This window comes from Pan paniscus, chromosome 7 (genome assembly GCF_029289425.2).
Source record: "Pan paniscus chromosome 7, NHGRI_mPanPan1-v2.0_pri, whole genome shotgun sequence".
NCBI lineage: Eukaryota > Metazoa > Chordata > Mammalia > Primates > Hominidae > Pan > Pan paniscus.
In genome coordinates, this window is record NC_073256.2 from 22299597 (window position 1) to 22317658 (window position 18062).

The 18062-nt window shown below is 46.1% G+C and overlaps 1 protein-coding gene and 1 pseudogene across 1 annotated transcript in view; both read left to right on the top strand.

Moving 5' to 3' along the window:
• Positions 1 to 18062, top strand: part of LOC106634351 (uncharacterized) — a 133784-nt gene that overhangs the window by 99557 nt on the left and 16165 nt on the right. The window lies entirely within an intron of this gene.
• Positions 13647 to 16306, top strand: LOC129395905 (putative gustatory receptor clone PTE01; annotated as a pseudogene).

The following is an 18062-nucleotide window of genomic DNA, read 5'->3' on the forward strand; positions in this document are numbered from 1 at the left end:
ATCCCAAGGTGTACACCCCATGTGACATTGCGAGTAACATTTTCCTGGGATATTACCAATACGATCCCACGGTTGACACCCTCTGTGATTTTAAAAGTAAAATCCCCCTAGAATATTGCTAATCGTAACACAGGGTGTACACCCCGTGACGTTAGGAGTAACATCCTCCCAGGATATTACAAATAATATCACAAGGTATACACACATGTTGACATTTGTAGTAATATCCCATTAGTATATTGTGAATACTATCACAGGGTATACACACCTGTGACTTTAGGAGTAACACCCCCCTACAATCTTGGGAACAATATCACACAGTGTACACCCCTGTAACGTTAGGAGTAACATCCCCCCTGAATATTGCTAATAATATCACAAGGTGTACACGTATTGTGACATTAGTAGTAATATCCTTTTAGCATATTTTCAAAACTATCACAGAAGGAACACACCTGTGACATTAAGAGTAACATCCCCCTAGAATAGTAAGAATAATATCACGGGGTGTACACCTCCAGTGACATTAGGAGTATCATCTCGCTAGAATATTTTGAATAATGTCAGAAGGTGTCATCTTCTGTGACAATAGGAGTATAGACCCCTGGGAAATTATTCATACTATCACAGGGTGTACACCCCTGTGACATTAGGAGTAACATCTTTCTAGAATATCACGAATAATATCACAATGTCTACAACCCTGTGTCATTGAAAGTAAAATTTCCCTAGGATATTACGAAATAGAACACAGGGAGTACACGTGTGTGACATTAGAAGGAACATCCCCCGAGGATATAACGAATAATATCAGAGAATGTACCTGCATAGGGACATCAGTAGTAACATCTCTTCAGGATAATACGAATAATATCAAAGGGTGTACATGCATTGTGAAATGAGTAGTGAACACCAGCTAGCATATTATGAATTTTATGACAGGGTCCACACGCCCTGTGACATTAGCAGTAACGTTTTCCTAGACTATTACGAATAATATTAAAGGGTGTACAGGACCTGTGATTTACGAGTAACATTTCTATAGAATATTGCACATAATATCACTGCGTGTACACCGCGTGTGACCTTAGGGGTAACATCCCACAAAATTATAACGAATAATTTCACAAGGTGTACACCCTCTGTGACATTAAAAGTAACAATTCCCTAGAAAATGACGATAATATCACAGAGTGTACGCCCTCTATGATATGAGGAGTGACATCTTCTAAGGATAATACGAGTAATTTGACAAAGTGTACAAACCCTGTGACACAAGGAGTGACATCCCTCCAGGATATGATGAATAATATCAAAGGGAAGATATCCAGTGTGACAATAACAGTAACCTACCCTTAGGAGATTAAGAAAAATACCACAAGGTGCACACACATTGTGACATCATTACTAACATTCCCCTAGGATATTGGGAATAACATCACAGTGTGTAGAGTCCTGTGACATCAGAATGAACATTCCCCTACAGTATTACAAATAATATCACAGGGTGTCTATCCCCTGTGACTTTAGTAGTGTTAACTCGCTAGAACATGGAAAATAATGTACCAGGGTGTTAACCAAGTGTGGCAGTAGAGAAAAGATCATAGGAGTACTTGAGTAAAATCACCCCCCTCTCCCCCCCTGGATATAACGATCCACACCGCAGGGGTGGGGGAGACGCCCCCCACGATGCAGGGAGTAATATCACCACCCTCTCCCCCCCTGGGTATTACGATCCACACCGCAGCGGGGGCGGAGACGCCCCCCGCGATGCGGGGAGTAATATCACCCCCCTCTCCCTCCCGGATATTACGATCCACACCGCATGGGGGGAGGAGACGCCCCCCGCGATGTCGGGAGTAATATCTCCCCCCTCTCCCCGTCTGGATATAACGGTCCACGGTGGTCACACCGCTTGCGGACGTTATTGTCAGTAATATCTTCTCCGCCTCTGGAAATTACCAACTATATCACAGACGGGTGTGCATCCTCTGCACTAGTTGCAGTAACAGCATCCTCTTCTCCCTCGATATTAAGAACAATATCACAGGAATGTTTTTACCCCCAGCGGCATTGGGTGTAGTATCATCTTCTCCCACGTTGAAATAAGGAGCAATATCACTGGGGGCGTGTCCACCCCATACGATATTGATAGTAGCATCATTCTCTTCTCTCCTGGAACACGGGAGCAATGTCACTGGGGTGGTGTACACTTTCTGCGGTATTGGGAGTAAGATCCTCCTCTCCGCCTTGGAATATGAAGGACCATATCACAGGGGGGCTGTACACACCCTGTGCTGTTAAGAAGAATGTTATGCTCTCCCGCCCTGCACATTAGAAAACATATCGCAGAGTGGGTGTACACCTCCTGCGATATGGGAGGTAATATCATCTTCTCTTCTTCTGGATAGTAGCAACAATATCACACGGGTTTGTACACTTTCTGTGGTATTGGGAGTAATATCAACCTCTCCGCCTTTGAATATTAAGAACAATATCACAGACTGGATGTACAACCCCTGCGATATTGGGAGTCATATCAGCCTCTCCTCTCCATGGATATTAGGAATAATATCCCAGAATGGGTGTACACCTCCTTCTGTATGGGAAGTCATATCGTCCTCTCCCTTCCTGGCTACTAGGAACGGTATCAGAGGGTGGGTGTACACAGCCTGCGATATTGCGAGTAATATCACCCTCTCCCCCTCCGGATATTAGGAACAATATCACAGAAGGGGTGTACACTTTCTGCGATACTGGGAATCACAGCATTCTCTTCTTCCGTGAATATTAGGAGCAATATCACCGGATGGATGTACACCCACTGCTCTATTGGGAGTGACGTCATACTCCACCCCCCTGGAGATTATATTCGGATCAATATCACCGGTTGTGTGTACACCTACTGCGATATTGAACGTAATATCATGATCTCTCCCTCCCTGGACATTAGGAACAATATCACAGGTGGGTGTACACCCACTAAGGTATTAGGTGCAATATTAGTATTAATTATTCCTCATTTATTATTCACACGAATATGAATTACCAATAGTAATATGAAGAAATAATTGCCAATAAAACATTTTCACATTATTAATATTACTATTATTAATATTAATATCAATTATTAGGAGCTAAATTACTCTTTTCTAATGAATAAGGTCGATATCGGTTATGAATATCAGGCGTTATTAATCATTAATATTTCTCATTTATTTTTATCATTAGCACAAGTATTTAATATTAATTTTCATTATTATGGATATTGATTTTAAAAATTATATTATCAGTTATTAATATTGATAATTATAATTAATATCAATTACTAATAATTATTAGTATTAATAATTGATATTATTGATTGATCTTATTAATTCATAATTGATATTATTAATTGCGATAGGTAATATTGCGCCATTCCACACAGTATTGCAGAAAACGTACACGCCCCCTGTGATGTTGTTCCTAACAGCCAGGGGTAGACGATGCCATTACGCCAAATAACGCACTGGGTGGACAACACTTCTGTGATCTTGTTGCTAATATCCGGGCGCGGAGAGGGCCGTATTAATCCCAATAATCCAGAACGTGTAGACCTCCCCTGTGTTATTGTCCCTGATATCCAAAGGTGGAGAGGAAGATATACCTCCCAATTTCACAGGGGTTGTACACCACCCCTGTGACATTGCTCCTAATGTCCAGGTGTAGAGAAAATGACATGACTCACAATATGGCAGGGAGTGAACACCCCCTTCATGATATTGTTCCTAATATTCAGGGGGGAAGAGTATGATATTCCTCCCAATATCACAGGGGATGTACTCCCCATATCCCAGGTTGTTGATAGTATCCCGATCTGTGATAGACTCCTCCATGATGCGGGGAGTAATGTCATCCTCCTCTCCTTCCCTTGCTATTACGATACACATCGCAGGGGGGCGGGAGACCCCCACGATGCGGGAAGAAATATCACCCACCCACCCCCGATATGACGAGCCACATCGCAGGGGGGTGGACACCCCCAGTGATGCGGAGAGTCATATCTATCCCCTTTCCCCATGGATATAGGAGCCACATCTCAGAGGCGTGGACATGCTCCGCTGATGCGCAGAGTAATATCAACCCCCATCCCTCCCTGCATGTTAGCAGCCACTGAGGACATACAGTTTATTTACGATATTTCCAGTAAAATCACCTTTTCTAATGAACCTTATGAACAAGAACACAGAGGGGTGTACCCCTCCTGCGATATTGGGGGTAATATCATTCTCTCCTGCACTGAATACTGGGAACAATATCACAGGGGCGTGTATTCCTCCTTCCATGTTAGGAGTCATATCATACTTCCTTCCATATATTAAGAACAATAGCAAAGTGGAGGGGGGTGGACACTTTGACGATACTGGGAGTAACATCATTCTCTCTACCCCTGGATATTACTAGCAATATCACAGGGGGATGTGCATTTTTTGTGATATCGAGTGTAGTATTATTGTCTTCCCCGCTGGATATTAAAAACAATACCACAAGGGGCATCAAACCACTTGCCAAATTTGAGGGAATGTTATCCTCTCTGCCCCACCTCCGCCCCCGGATATGAGAGACAATAACACAGGGGTAAAGTACACCCACTGCTTCATTGGGAGAAGTATCATTCTCTCCCTTCTTGGATATTAGGAACAATATCACGGGTGTGGGGGGCTGGTGTGCTGCCTCTGCGATATTGGGAGTAAAATTATCCACTCTTCCCCTGGATGTGAGGAAGTGTATCAGAGGCGGAGGGTGCATATCCCCTGCGATATTCAATGTAATCTTATGCTCTCCCTCCCAGGGTATTAAGGACAAATTACAGGAGGGGTGTACACCCTCTGCGATATTGAGAGTCATATCATCCTCTTTCGCTCTGGATATTAGGAAAAATATCACAGGGGTGTGTACACCCCCTGCGATATTGGGAGTAATACCATCCTGTCACCCTGAGGAGAGAAGCCATTTGTCTACTTCTCCTGTCTCTGAAGAGGAGGAGGAAGTAAAAGTTGAAAAACAACAGGAATGAAGTCACTGGCAAGACCAGCCGGTGGCACTGATGAGCCGGCCTGAGGTGAAAAGATTAACCCCCGCCCCCGCACTCTAAGCACATGTGCTCTCAATCCATCACCACTCTTTCACGTGGAACCCCTTAGCGTCCTAAGCCCTTAAACGGGCCAGGAACTTTGTCTTCCTTCGGGGAGGTGGGCTCTTAAGACGAGAATCTGCCGACGCTCCCAGCCAAATAAAAAAGCCTCTTCCTTCTTGAATCTGCTGTCTGAGGGGCTTTTCCGCGGCTCCTCCTGCTCCATTTCTTGGTTCCCTGACCGGAAATCAAACCCAGGTAGTGGCGGTGAGAGCGCCAAAGCCTAACCACTAGACCACCAGGGAGACCTAGAACCTTGTGGGAAATAGATTGCCCACCATTAGAAGTGGGTTGGCCATACGAAGGAAGCCTGGACAGGTCCCTTGTTTCTGAGGTGTGGCACAAGGTAACTGGTAAAGGATAGCTAGACCAGTTCCCATACACAGACACTTGGTGACGGCTGGTGCTAGACCCCCCACAGTGGCTGAGAGGGCAGGCAGCAGCAATACTAGTACCAAAGGGACAGATGGCTAAGGAAGTATCCCGCTCCACCTGCCCAGGGAAATTAACTCCTCAAGTTCTGTTCGACCCAACATCAGAAGATCCATTGCAGGAGATGGCACCAGTGATCCCAGTGGTGCCCTCCCCTTACCGAGGAAAGAGGCTCCCCACTCTTGAGCCCTCTGTGCTTGCGCCTCCTCAAGACAAGCATATCCCCAGGCCACCCAGCATAGACAAGAGAGGAGGTGAAGACTCGGGAGGAACCCCTCCCTTGACAGCTCGTTTATGACCCAAAATGGGGATCCAAATGCCCCTGAGAGACCAGCGGTATACTGGGATAGATGAGGATGGGCACATGATGGGGAGGCGTGTTTTTGGGTACCAGCCCTTGAGCTCTGCCGACCTTCTCAACTGGAAAAACAATAGCCCATCCTATACCGAAAAGCCACGAGCTCTAATTGATTTGCTCCAAACTAATATCCGAACCCACAACCCCACCTGGGCTGATTGCCACCAGTTGCTCATGTTCCTCTTTAACACAGATGAAAGGCGGAGAGTGCTCCAAGCAGCAACTAAGTGGCTAGAGGAACATGCACCAGCTGATTATCAAAACCCCCAAGAGTATGGAAGGATCCAGTTACCAGGAACCAACCCCCAGTGGGACCCACATGAAAGAGAGGATATGCAAAGGCTAAACCAAGACAGAGAAGCTCTCTTGGAAGGATTACAGAGGGGAGCTCAGAAGGCCACAAATGTTAACAAGCTCTCTGAGGTCTTTCAGGGAAAAGAAGAAAGTCCAGCACAATTCTAGGAGAGACTGTGTGAGTCCTATGGTATGTATACTCCCTTTGATCCTGATAGCCCTGAAAATCAGCGCATGATTCACATGGCTTCAGTCCCTCAAAGGCAGAAGACATGAGAAGAAAACTGCAGAAACACGCTGGGCTTGCAGGGATGAATCCATCACAATGATTATATGGTATGAGGCCACCACTTCTCCTGTTGTCCTTCCCAGTTTCTCCACAACCTCCCCTTTTCCCTAGTTTATAAGACAGGAGAAAAGGGAGAAAGCAAAAAGTTGGAAATAGAAGTAAGATAAATAGCTAGATGACCTTGGCGCCACCTCCTGGCCCTGGTGGTTAAAATAATAATAATATTAACCCCTGAGCAAAACTACTGGTGTTATCTGTAAGTTCCAGACGTTGTATGAGAAAGGACTGTAAAACTTTTTGTTCTGTTAGCTGATGTTTGTAGCCCCAGTCACGTTCCTCATGCTTAATTGATCTATTATGACTTTTTCACAAGGACCCCTGAGAGTGGTAAGCCCTTAAAAGGGCTAGGAATTTCTTTTTCAAGGAGCTCGGCTCTTAAGACACGAGTCTGCTGACACTCTCGGCCAAATAAAAAACCTCTTCCTTCTTTAATCCGGTGTCCGAGGAGTTTTGTCTGTGACTCGTCCTGCTACATTTCATGGTTCCCTGACTGGGAAGCGAGGTAATTGACGGACAGTCGAGGCAGCCCCTTAGGTGGCTTAGGCCTGCCCTGTGGAGCATCCCTGCGGGGAACTCCGGCCAGCTTGAGCAACGCAGATGCTGAGTGCGCTCCCGGGTAGGCAATTGCCCCGGTGGAACGCCTCGTCAGAGCAGTGTGTGGTAGGCCCCTGTGGAGGATAAACGCAGTGGCTGAACACCAGGAAGGAAGAGGCACTTGGAGTCCGGACATTTGAAACTGGGTAAGACTGGTCTTTGGAACTTGCCCACTCCATTTGAGTGGAAGCGTGGCCTGATAACCCATGGCGTGCCTGTACTGGCACTTTGGTTTTTGTTTTTGACTTGACTTGAATTGCTTGATACTTTGGTTTTGGTTTGACCTGGCTTGGATTTCTGGATACTCTGATTTTGGTTTTGATTCTGGTTTCTTGAAAACTGAAAAAGTGTGTGTGTGCCCTTTTTACCCATTCTTTGTTCTGTGGCGTGCGTGTGGTGTGAGCTTGGTGTTTTGTCTCGAGGAAACGTGTGTCAGACACAAAGTAAGCCCACTCTGCTAGGAACTATTTTGAATAATTTTAAGAAGGGATTTAATGGAGACTATGGGGTTACTATGACACCAGGGAAACTTAGAACTCCTTGTGAAATAGATTGGCCACCATTAGAAGTGGGTTGGCCATCAGAAGGAAGCCTGGACAGGTCCCTTGTTTCTAAGGTATGGCACAAGGTAACTGGTAAGTCAGGACACTCAGACCAGTTTCCAGACATAGACACTTGGTTACAGCTGGTGCTAGACCCCCCACAGTGGCTGAGAGGGCAGGCAGCAGCAGTGCTAGTAGCAAAGGGACAGACAGCCAAGGAAGGATCCCACTCCACCTGCCCAGGGAAATCAACTCCTGAAGTTCTGTTCAACACAACATCAGAAGATCCATTGCAGGAGATAGCACCAGTGATCCCAGTGGTGCCCTCCCCTTACTAAGGAGATTGGCTCCCCACTTTTGAGTCCACAGTGCTTGTGCCTCTCCCAGACAAACATATCCCTAGGCCACCCAGAGTAGACAAGAGAGGAGGTGAAGCCTCAGAAGAAACCCCTCCCTTGGCAGCTCATTTAAGACCCAAAACGGGGATCCAAATGCCCCTGAGAGAGCAGCGGTATACTGGGATAGATGAGGATGGGCACATGGTGGGGAGGCGTGTTTCTGTGTTCCAGCCCTTCACCTCTGCCCACCTTCTCAACTGGAAAAACAATATCCCATGCTATACCGAAAAGCCACAAGCTCTGATTGATTTGCTCCAAACTATTATCCAGACCCATAACCCCACCTGGGCTGATTGCCACCAGTTGCTCATGTTCCTCTTTAACAGAGATGAAAGGCAGAGAGTGCTCCAAGCAGCAGCTAAGTGGCTAGAGGAACATGCACCGGCTGATTACCAAAACCCCCAAGAGTATGAAAAGACCCAGTTGCCAGGAACCAACCCCCAGTGGGACCCAAATGAAAGAGAGGATATGCAAAGGCTAAACCGAGACAGGGAAGCTCTCTTGGAAGGATTACAGAGGGGAGCCCAGAAGGCCACAAATGTTAACAAGGTCTCTGAGGTCATTCAGGGAAAAGAAGAAAGTCCAGCACAATTCTAGGAGAGACTGTGTGAGTCCTATGGTATGTATACTCCCTTTAATCCCGATAGCCCTGAAAATCAATGCATGATTAACATGGCTTTAGTTAGTCAAAGCGCATAAGACATTAGAAAGAAAACTGCAGAAACAGGCTGGGTTTGCAGGGATGAACACATCACAGTTATTAGAAATAGCTAACCAGGTGTTTGTAAACAGGGACACAGTAAATCGTAAGGAAAACTGCAGAGAGAATGAACGTCAGGCCCGGCAAAATGCCAACCTGTTAGCTGCAGCAATCAGAGGGGTCCCCCCAAAGAGGCAAGGGAAGGGGGGCCCCGGGAAAGAAACTCAGCCTGGCTGTCAGAGCTTGCAGCGTAATCAGTGTGCTGATTGTAAAGAAATAGGAAAGTGGAAGAACAAATGTCCTCAGCTGAAAAGAAAACCAGGTGACTCAGAGCAGGAGGCCCCGGACAAGGAGGAATGGGCCCTGCTCAACCTGGCAGAAGGTTTATTGGACTGAGGGAGACCGGGCTCAAGTGTCCCCAAAGACCCTGTGGTCAGAATGACAGCTGGGGGTAGAGACATTGATTTTCTTGTAGATACCGGTGCTGAACATTCGGTAGTAACCACCCCGGTCGCCCCCTTATCCAAAAAGTCTATTGACATCATCGGAGCCATGGGGGTTTCAGCAAAGCAAGCTTTCTGCTTGCCTCGGACTTGTGCTGTAGGAGGACATAAAGTGATTCAGCAGTTTTTGTCCAATCCTGACTGTCCCTTGCGCTTGTTGGGAAGGGACTTGCTTAGCAAGCTGAGAGCCACTATCTATTTTACAGAGCACGGCTCTTTGCTGCTAAAGTTACCTGGAACGGGAGCCATTATGACCCTTACGGTCCCCTGAGAGGAGGAATGGAGACTTTTCTTAACTGAGCCGGGCCAAGAAAGAAGACCAGCTCTGGCTAAGAGGTGGCCAAGAGTACGGGTGGGACACAACCGTCCAGGGTTGGCAGTCAACCCAGCCCCTGTACTCATAGAAGTGAAGCCTGGGGCCCAGCCGGTTATGCAAAAACAGGACCCGATCCCCAGAGAAGCTCTTCAAGGTATCCAGGTCCATCTCAAGCACCTAAGAACTTTTGGAATTAGAGTTCCTTGTCAGTCTCCACGGAACACTCCCCTCCTGCCTGTTCCCAAGCCAGGGACCAAGGACTACAGGCTGGTACAGCATTTGCGCTTGCTTCATCAAGCTAAACTGACTTTACATCCAACAGTACCTAACCCGTCCACATTGTTGGGGTTACAGCCAGCTAAGGACAGCTGGTTCACCTGTTTGGACCGGAAAGATGCTTTCTTTCATATCAGATTAGCCCCTGAGAGCCAGAAGCTGTTTGCCTTTCAGCGGAAAGATCCAGAGTCAGGTGTGACTACTCAGTACACTTGCACCCAGCTTCCCCAAGGGCTCAAGAACTCCCCCACCATCTTCGGGGAGGCGTTGGCTCGAGACCGCCAGAAATTTCCCACCACAGACGTAGACTGCATGTGGCTCCAGTAGATTGATGCCCTTTTGCTGGGACACCCCATGGCAGTCAGGTGCCCCAAGGGAACAGATGTCCTACACCGGCACCTGGTGGACTGTGGGTAGAAAGTGTCCAAGAAAAAAGCTGAGATCTGCCGACAGCAGGTACTTTACTTAGGATTTACTACCTGACAGGGGGAACACAGCCTGGGATCAGAAAGAAAGCAGGTCATTTGCAATCTACCGAAGCCTAAGAGCAGAAGGCAGTTGAGAGAATTCTTAGGAGCTGTGGGGTTTTGTAGACTGTGGATCCCAAACTTTGCAGTATTAGCCAAGCATTTGTATGAGGTCACAAAGCGGCGGGGACCAGGAACTTTTGGAATAGGGATCCTTACAATGGCAAGCCTTTCACGACCTAAAGGAAAAACTTATGTCAGCCCCAGGCCTGGGGCTACCCGATCTGACAAAGCCTTTTCCATTGTATGTGTCAGAGAGAGAAAAGATGGCAGCTGGACTTTTCACTCAAACTGTGGGGCCGTGGTCGAGGCCGGTGGCCTACCTCTCTAAACAACCAGACAGGGTTTCTAAAGGATGGCCCCCCTGTTGGAGGGCCTTGGCAGCAACTGCCCTGCTAGTACAAGAAGCAAATAAGCTGACTCTTGGGCAAAACCTGAACATAAAGGCCTCCCGTGCTGTGGTGACTTTAATGAGTACTAAAGGACATCATTGGCTAACGAATGCTAGACTCACCAAGTACCAAACTTTGCTCTGCGAAAATCCCCATATAACCTTTGAAGTTTGTAACAGCCTACACCCCACCACCTTGCTCCCGGTATCAGAGAGCCCTGTCGAGCCTGATTGTGTAGAAGTGTTGGACTCAATTGACTCTAGCAGACCTGACCTCCGGGACCAGCCTTGGGCATCAGTAAACTGGGAACTATACGTGGATGGGAGCAGCTTCTTCAACCCCCAAGGAGAGAGAGGTGCAGGGTATGCAGTGATAACCCTGGACACTGTTGTTGAAGCCAGAATGTTGCCCCAGGCCACTTCAGCCCAGAAAGCTGAACTCATTGCTTTCATTCAGGCCTTAGAACTCAGTGAGGGTGAGACTGTCAACATTTACACTGATTCTCGGTATGTCTTTTTAACCCTTCAAGTGCATGGAGCGTGCTAGAAAGAAAAGGGCTTATTGAACTCTGGGGGAAAGACAAAATATCAACAAGAAATCTTGCAATGATTAGAAGCAGTATGGAAACCCCACAAGGTGGCAGTTATGCATTGCAGAGGACACCAGCGAGCTTCCACCTTGCTGGATTTGGGGAATTCCCGCGCTGACTCAGAGGCTTGAAAAGCAGCATCTGCCCCCTTCTGGGCATCAGTGCTCCTTCAAGCACCTGATCTTGGACCTGCTTCTTCTAAAGAAAAGGACTTTCTCCAGGTAGTGGGAAGGACAAGTGATGGAGGAAAGATGGATTCGGTTGCCAGATGGGAGAGTAGCTGTGCCACAGCTGCTAGGAGCTGCAGTTGTACTGGCTGTGCCAGAAACCACCCATCGAGGTCAGGAGTCACTGGAAAAGTTGTTAGGCCGGTATTTCTAAATCTCGCCTTTGTCAGCCCTTGCCAAAACGGTGAGGCAGCGGTGTGTTACCTGCCGACAGCATGATGCGAGGCAAGGTCCAGCCGTTCCGCCCGGCATACGAGCTTATGGAGCAGCCCCCTTTGAAGGTCTCCAGGTGGACTTCACAGAGACGCCAAAGTGTGGAGGTAACAAGTATGTACTAGTTCTTGGGCGTACCTACTCTGGGTGGGTGGAGGCCTATCCAACACGAACTGAGAAAGCTCGTGAAGTAAACCCTGTTTTTCTTCGAGATGTGATTCCTAGATATCGACCGCCCTTATGGATCGGCTCAGACAACGGGCCTGCGTTTTTGGCTGCCTTGGTACAGAAGACAGCAAAGGCACTGGGGATCACACGGAAACTGCATGCCGCCTCCTGGCCTCAGCGTTCCGGAAAGGTGGAGCGGATGAATCGGACTATCAAAAATAGTGCTATTGTCTTCCCCGCTGGATATTTAAAACAACACCACAAGGGACGTCAAACCACCTGCTAAATTTGAGGGAATGTTATCCTCTCCCCAGCTCCCCCAGCCCCGGATATTAGAGATAATAACACAGGGGTGATGTACACCCACTGCTTTATTGGGAGTAATATCATCCTCTCCCTTCTTGGATATCGGAAACAATATCACACTGTGAGTGTAGGCCTGTCATGAAATTCAATGGAATGTCATCCTGCGCCTCCCTACATATGACGAACAATATCACGAGGGATGTACAACTTCTGAGATATTGGGAGTGATATCATCCTCTCCCCCCTGGAAGTTAGGGACCATATCACAGGGGTAGTGTACTCCCTCTGGGATGTTGGGACTAATATCATCCTCCCGCCCACTGGATATTAAAAAACATACCACAAGGGTCGTGTACACACACTTCGATATTGGTATGAATACCATCCTCTCCCTCTTTGGATATTCGGTGCCATATTTCAGGTGGGGTATACACCACCTGCAATATTGGCAGTAAAATGATATTTCCCCCCCGCCCCGGATATCAGAAACAATATCACAGGGCGTTGTGAACAACCCCTGCGGTATTTGGAGTAATATCATCGTCTCCCCTTACAATCATTAAGAACAATATCGTAGGGGTGGGGGATGTACACCCCCTTTCATATTTGATATCATCCTCTTCCCCCTGGATATTAGGAATAATATCAGGAAGGGATGTACAGACCCTGTGACCTTTGCTGTCATAGAATTGTCTCTCCCCTAGATATTAGGAAAAAATGTCACTGGGGATGTGAATAGCCCTGTGATATTGAGAGTGGTATCATCCTCTGCCCCTATTCATATTGGGAACAACATCACGGGTGGGCTGTACTGCCTCTGTGATATTGGGAGTGAAATTTTCCTCTCTTCCCCTGGACATTAGGAAGGGTATCAGAGGGTGTGGGTGTACATTCCCTGCGATATTCAATGTAACCTTATCCTCTCCCTCCCAGGGTATTCAGAACAATATTACAGGAGGGGTGTACACGCTCTGCGATATTGAGAGTCATATCACCCTCTTTCGCTCTGGATGTTAGGAACAATATCACAGGGTTGTGTACACCCCCTGCGATATTGGGAGTCATATCATCCTCTCTCCCTGTGGATATTAGGAAGAGTATCACAGAGGTGTGGAAACCACCTGCAGTACTGGGAGTAATATCATCCTCTCTCCCTGTGAATATAGGAAGATTTTCACAAGAGTGTGTACACCCCCTGCGATATTGGGAGTAAGATCATCCTCTCCACCCAGGAAATGACTAACAAGGTCACGGAGGGGTGTACTCCCCCTGCTATATTGGGAGTAATGTTGTCCTCCCCAAACCTGGATGCTAGCAACGAGATCACAGAGGGGGTGTACACACTCTGCCACATTGGAAGTAATATGATCCTCTCCCCACCTGGTTACTGGGAAAGATACCACAGCTCGGGTATACGTTTCCTTTGCTATTGGGAATAATATCATTCTTTTCCTTTCTGGATATTAGGAAGAATATCACAGGGGTGCTGTACAATTACTTCGATATTGGGAGTAATATCATCCTCTATTTTCCTGGATATTGGGCACAAAATCACAAAAGGGTGTACAACCCCTGCGATATTGGGAGTAATAGCATACTCTCCTTCCCTGCATGTTAGAAAACAATATCATCAGGGCTGAACACCCCCCGCGATAATGGGAGTCATGGTTACTCTTTCACAGGCCATTTGGAACCATATCACAGGGGGTGTTTACAAACAGGGGTGGTTTACACCCCGTGAGATATTGGGAGTCACATCATTCTCTCCACCTCCGGATATTAAGAACAATATCCTGGTGGGAGGTTGTACACCCCCAGTGATATTGCGGATAATGTCATCCTCTCCTTCCCTGGAAATTAGGAACAATATCACAGGGGGGTATACACCTTCTGTGATATTGGAAGAAATATCATCCTCTCCCCCGCTGGATATTAGAAAAAATTATCACGGTGTACACCCACTGTGATATGAGGAGTAATATCTTCCTAGGGTATTATGAATAATTTCACAGTCTGTACACACACGGTGTACACTCCCTGTGATATTAGCAGTAATATCTACCTAGGAGATAACAAATAACATCACAGGGTGTACACCCACTTTGATATTAGCTGTAATATTTTTCTAAGTTGTTACAAATAAGATCACAGGGTGTACCAACATGGTGTACACTCACTGTGATATCAGGAGTCGTATCTCTGTAATATATTATGAATAATATCACAGCGTGTACACCCACTGTATTATTAGGAGAAAGATCTCTGTAGGATATTACAATTAAGATCACAGGGTGTAGAGCCACCGTGATATTAGGAGCAATATCTTTCTAGGATGTTACAAATAATATCACAGGGTGTACGCCCACTTTGCTGTCATAGCCAGGGTTACCCGCCACCACGCCCGGCTAATTTTTTTTATTTTCACTGGAGACGGGGTTTCACCACGTTGGCCAGGCTGGTCTGGAACTCCTGACCTCAGGTGATCCATCAGCCTCGGCCGCCCAAAGTGCTGGGATTACAGGTGTGAGCCATAGTGCTGGGCCAGGAGTTATAGATTCTATTCATTTGGAAACCCAGCTCCCATTTTTCAGTGTGCATGTACTTTTATGAAGAAATGATGTCAGAAAACGGAAGGATGATAATAAATATGAAAAGTAACAGGCATGTGGAAAGGTTTTCCGAATGAGAACTATAAGTTTCGATGTCGTTTTCAGATAATGGGGTCCTAGCTCTTGTGTCGTTCTTTTACATATTCTACATCAATGGAAGTTGTAGCACGGCATCAGAATAAAGTAGAGTGTATTTCACGGCTTCTTAATTTCTTTCAATTAGACTGAGATCTTTTTCTAAAAGAGAGAAGGACATTTTCATTGCATTGTATTTTTTCTGAAAAGAGTAGGCTGTATTTTACTGAGATCACGGATTTGTTATATCTAACCTTTTGGTCTTCTAATGTTCTTCAGTGGATTTTCTCTAAAGTAGTATGTACAGAAAGCCTCATATAGCAAAAAAGTAAACCACGTAATAATTCTGAGATTTTTGGAATTGTCACAACTGAGAAACATTGCTGGCGGTGTATGGTCCACAAGTGTGAAGATGTTCCTTGTGAATTGCTTGCATCCAGCATTAAGGGCTGGTTTTTATCTTTTATTTTTGCAATCCTCTTTCCTTCTCAAGGTGTCCAAGACACACAGGGCCACGGAATCTCACAGGTGTCTGAGATTTCCTCCTCCTGGGACTCTCAGAGGATCCAGAACTGCAGCCGGTCCTCGCTTTGCTGTCCCTGTCCCTGTCCATGTAAATGGTGATGGTGCTGAGGAACCTGCTCAGCATCCTGGCTGTCAGCTCTGACTCCCCCCTCCACACCCCCATGTACTTCTTCCTCTCCATCCTGTGCTGGGCTGACATCGGTTTCACCGCGGCCACGGTTCCCAAGGTGATTGTGGGCATGCAGTCGCATAGCAGAGTCATCTCTCATGCGGGCTGCCTGACGCAGATGTCTTTCTTGATCCTTTTTGCATGTATAGAAGGCATGCTCCTGACTGTGATGGCCTATGACTGCTTTGTAGCCATCTGTCGCCCTCTGCACTACCCAGTCATCGTGAATCCTCACCTCTGTGTCTTCTTCGTTTTGGTGTCCTTTTTCCTTAGCCTGTTGGATTCCCAGCTGCACAGTTGGATTGTGTTACAATTCACCATCATCAAGAATGTGGAAATCTCTCATTTTGTCTGTGACCCCTCTCAACTTCTCAAACTTGCCTGTTCTAACAGCGTCATCAATAGCATATTTATATATTTTGATAATACTGTGTTTGGTTTTCTTCCCATTTCAGGGATCCTTTTGTCTTACTATAAAATTGGCCCCTCCATTCTAAGGATTTCATCGTCAGATGGGAAGTATAAAGCCTTTTTCACCTGTGGCTCTCACCTAGCAGCTGTTTGCTGATTTTATGGAACAGGCATTGGTGTGTACCTGACTTCAGCTGTGTCACCACCCCCCAAGAATGGTGTGGTGGCATCAGTGATGTACTCTGTGGTGGTCACCCCCATGCTGAACCTTTTCATCTACAGACTCAGAAACAGGGACATACAAATTGCCCTGCGGAGGCTGCGCAACAGAACAGACGAATCTCATTATCTGTTCCATCCTTTTTCTTGTGTGGGTGAGAAAGGGCAAACACATTAAATCTCTACATCTGCAAATCCTGCCCCTTAGTCACATTATTTTTGTGGCTTGATGGCTTTTATTCCTTTCCGCATTTCCTTTGTGAATATTGCTTTCTTCGTTATGCCTTTAACTGGAATGGGTGACGATTCTGGGATCCTTGGTTTAGCAGAAACCTCATGACAGAATCCTCTATACCTAGGCGGCCTCTTTTAGTTTCTGAGCAATAAACCTGTCATCCAGGTGGAATCACTACCATCTTTTTATATACACGAAGTCCTCACTTCGTTTTGGAATTCCCTGAAAACTGACTTTATGGAAACAATGTACAGGAGGTCCTCCAACAGCATTGGCTGTTCAAAGTCGTGTAGTTATACTGTTGAAGAAACATAAGTGGTTTCACTATACATAATTTTGCTTCAAGGTGAAGTTTCCAGGAGAGATCCATGTCGCCATTCCTCAATCTTGGCTTTGAGTCAAATCACCTGGGGCACTTACAAATGATGAGGCCTGTGTCTGAATACCTGAGATTCTGATTTCCTTGCACCTGTGTGAGTGTGTGGATTTTTTTTTTTTTTCTTTTAAAGCACCAGCGGTGGTTCCAATGACGAAGTTCTTAGAGGCATCAACCTCCAATAAGTAAGAACAGAAATTAATTGTAATATGATTTCTTCAAATATTATCTTCAAATGCATTGTCCATCAACACCATACAAATGTTTATTATGCTGTTTTTTCTTACCATTTTGCATTTTCTATTTCTTTCTTTTCCTTTTTTTTTTGAGTCAGAGTTTCACTCTTGTTGCCCAGGCTGGAGTTCAATGGCACGGTCTCGGCTCACTGCAACCTCTGCCTCCCATATTCAAGCAATTCTCTTGTCTCAGCCTTCCAAGTAGCTGGGATTAAAGGCTTGCGCTACCATGCCTGGCTAATTTTTTTTTTTTTTTTTTGTACCGTTAATAGAGACAGTGTTTCTCCATTTTGGTCAGGCTGGTCTTGAACTCCCGACCTCAGGTAATCCGCCCTCTTCCGCCTCTCAAAGTGCTGGGATTACAGGCATGAGCGACCGCGCCCAGCCACCACTTAGCATTTACATTTTACATTTGTGGAAGTTGTAGATTTATACACACATTGATTGCTGCTTTGTTATACACTTGCATATACATAAGTTGGGAAATAGAAAAGAATAAAATGGGCACAGTATCCCTGAAGTTTCACATTCCGAGACATTTTAAAAATATTTGTTTTTCAGAAATTTGTTTCAATGAAGAAACTGTGGTATACACACCCAATGAAGTATTATTCAGCCTAAAAAGGAAGAAACTCCTCTCCGCTGCAGACAAAATGGATGAGATTGCAGGTCTGTATATTAAATGAAAGAAGCCAGGCACAGAATTACAAATATTTTATGTCCTCACTTCTATGTAGGAAGAAAAAAGGAAACCTTGGCCAGGTGTGGTGGCTCAGACCTGTAATCCCAGCACTCTGGGAGACGGAGTCGCACGGATCATATGAGTCCAGCAGTTCGAGACCCGCCT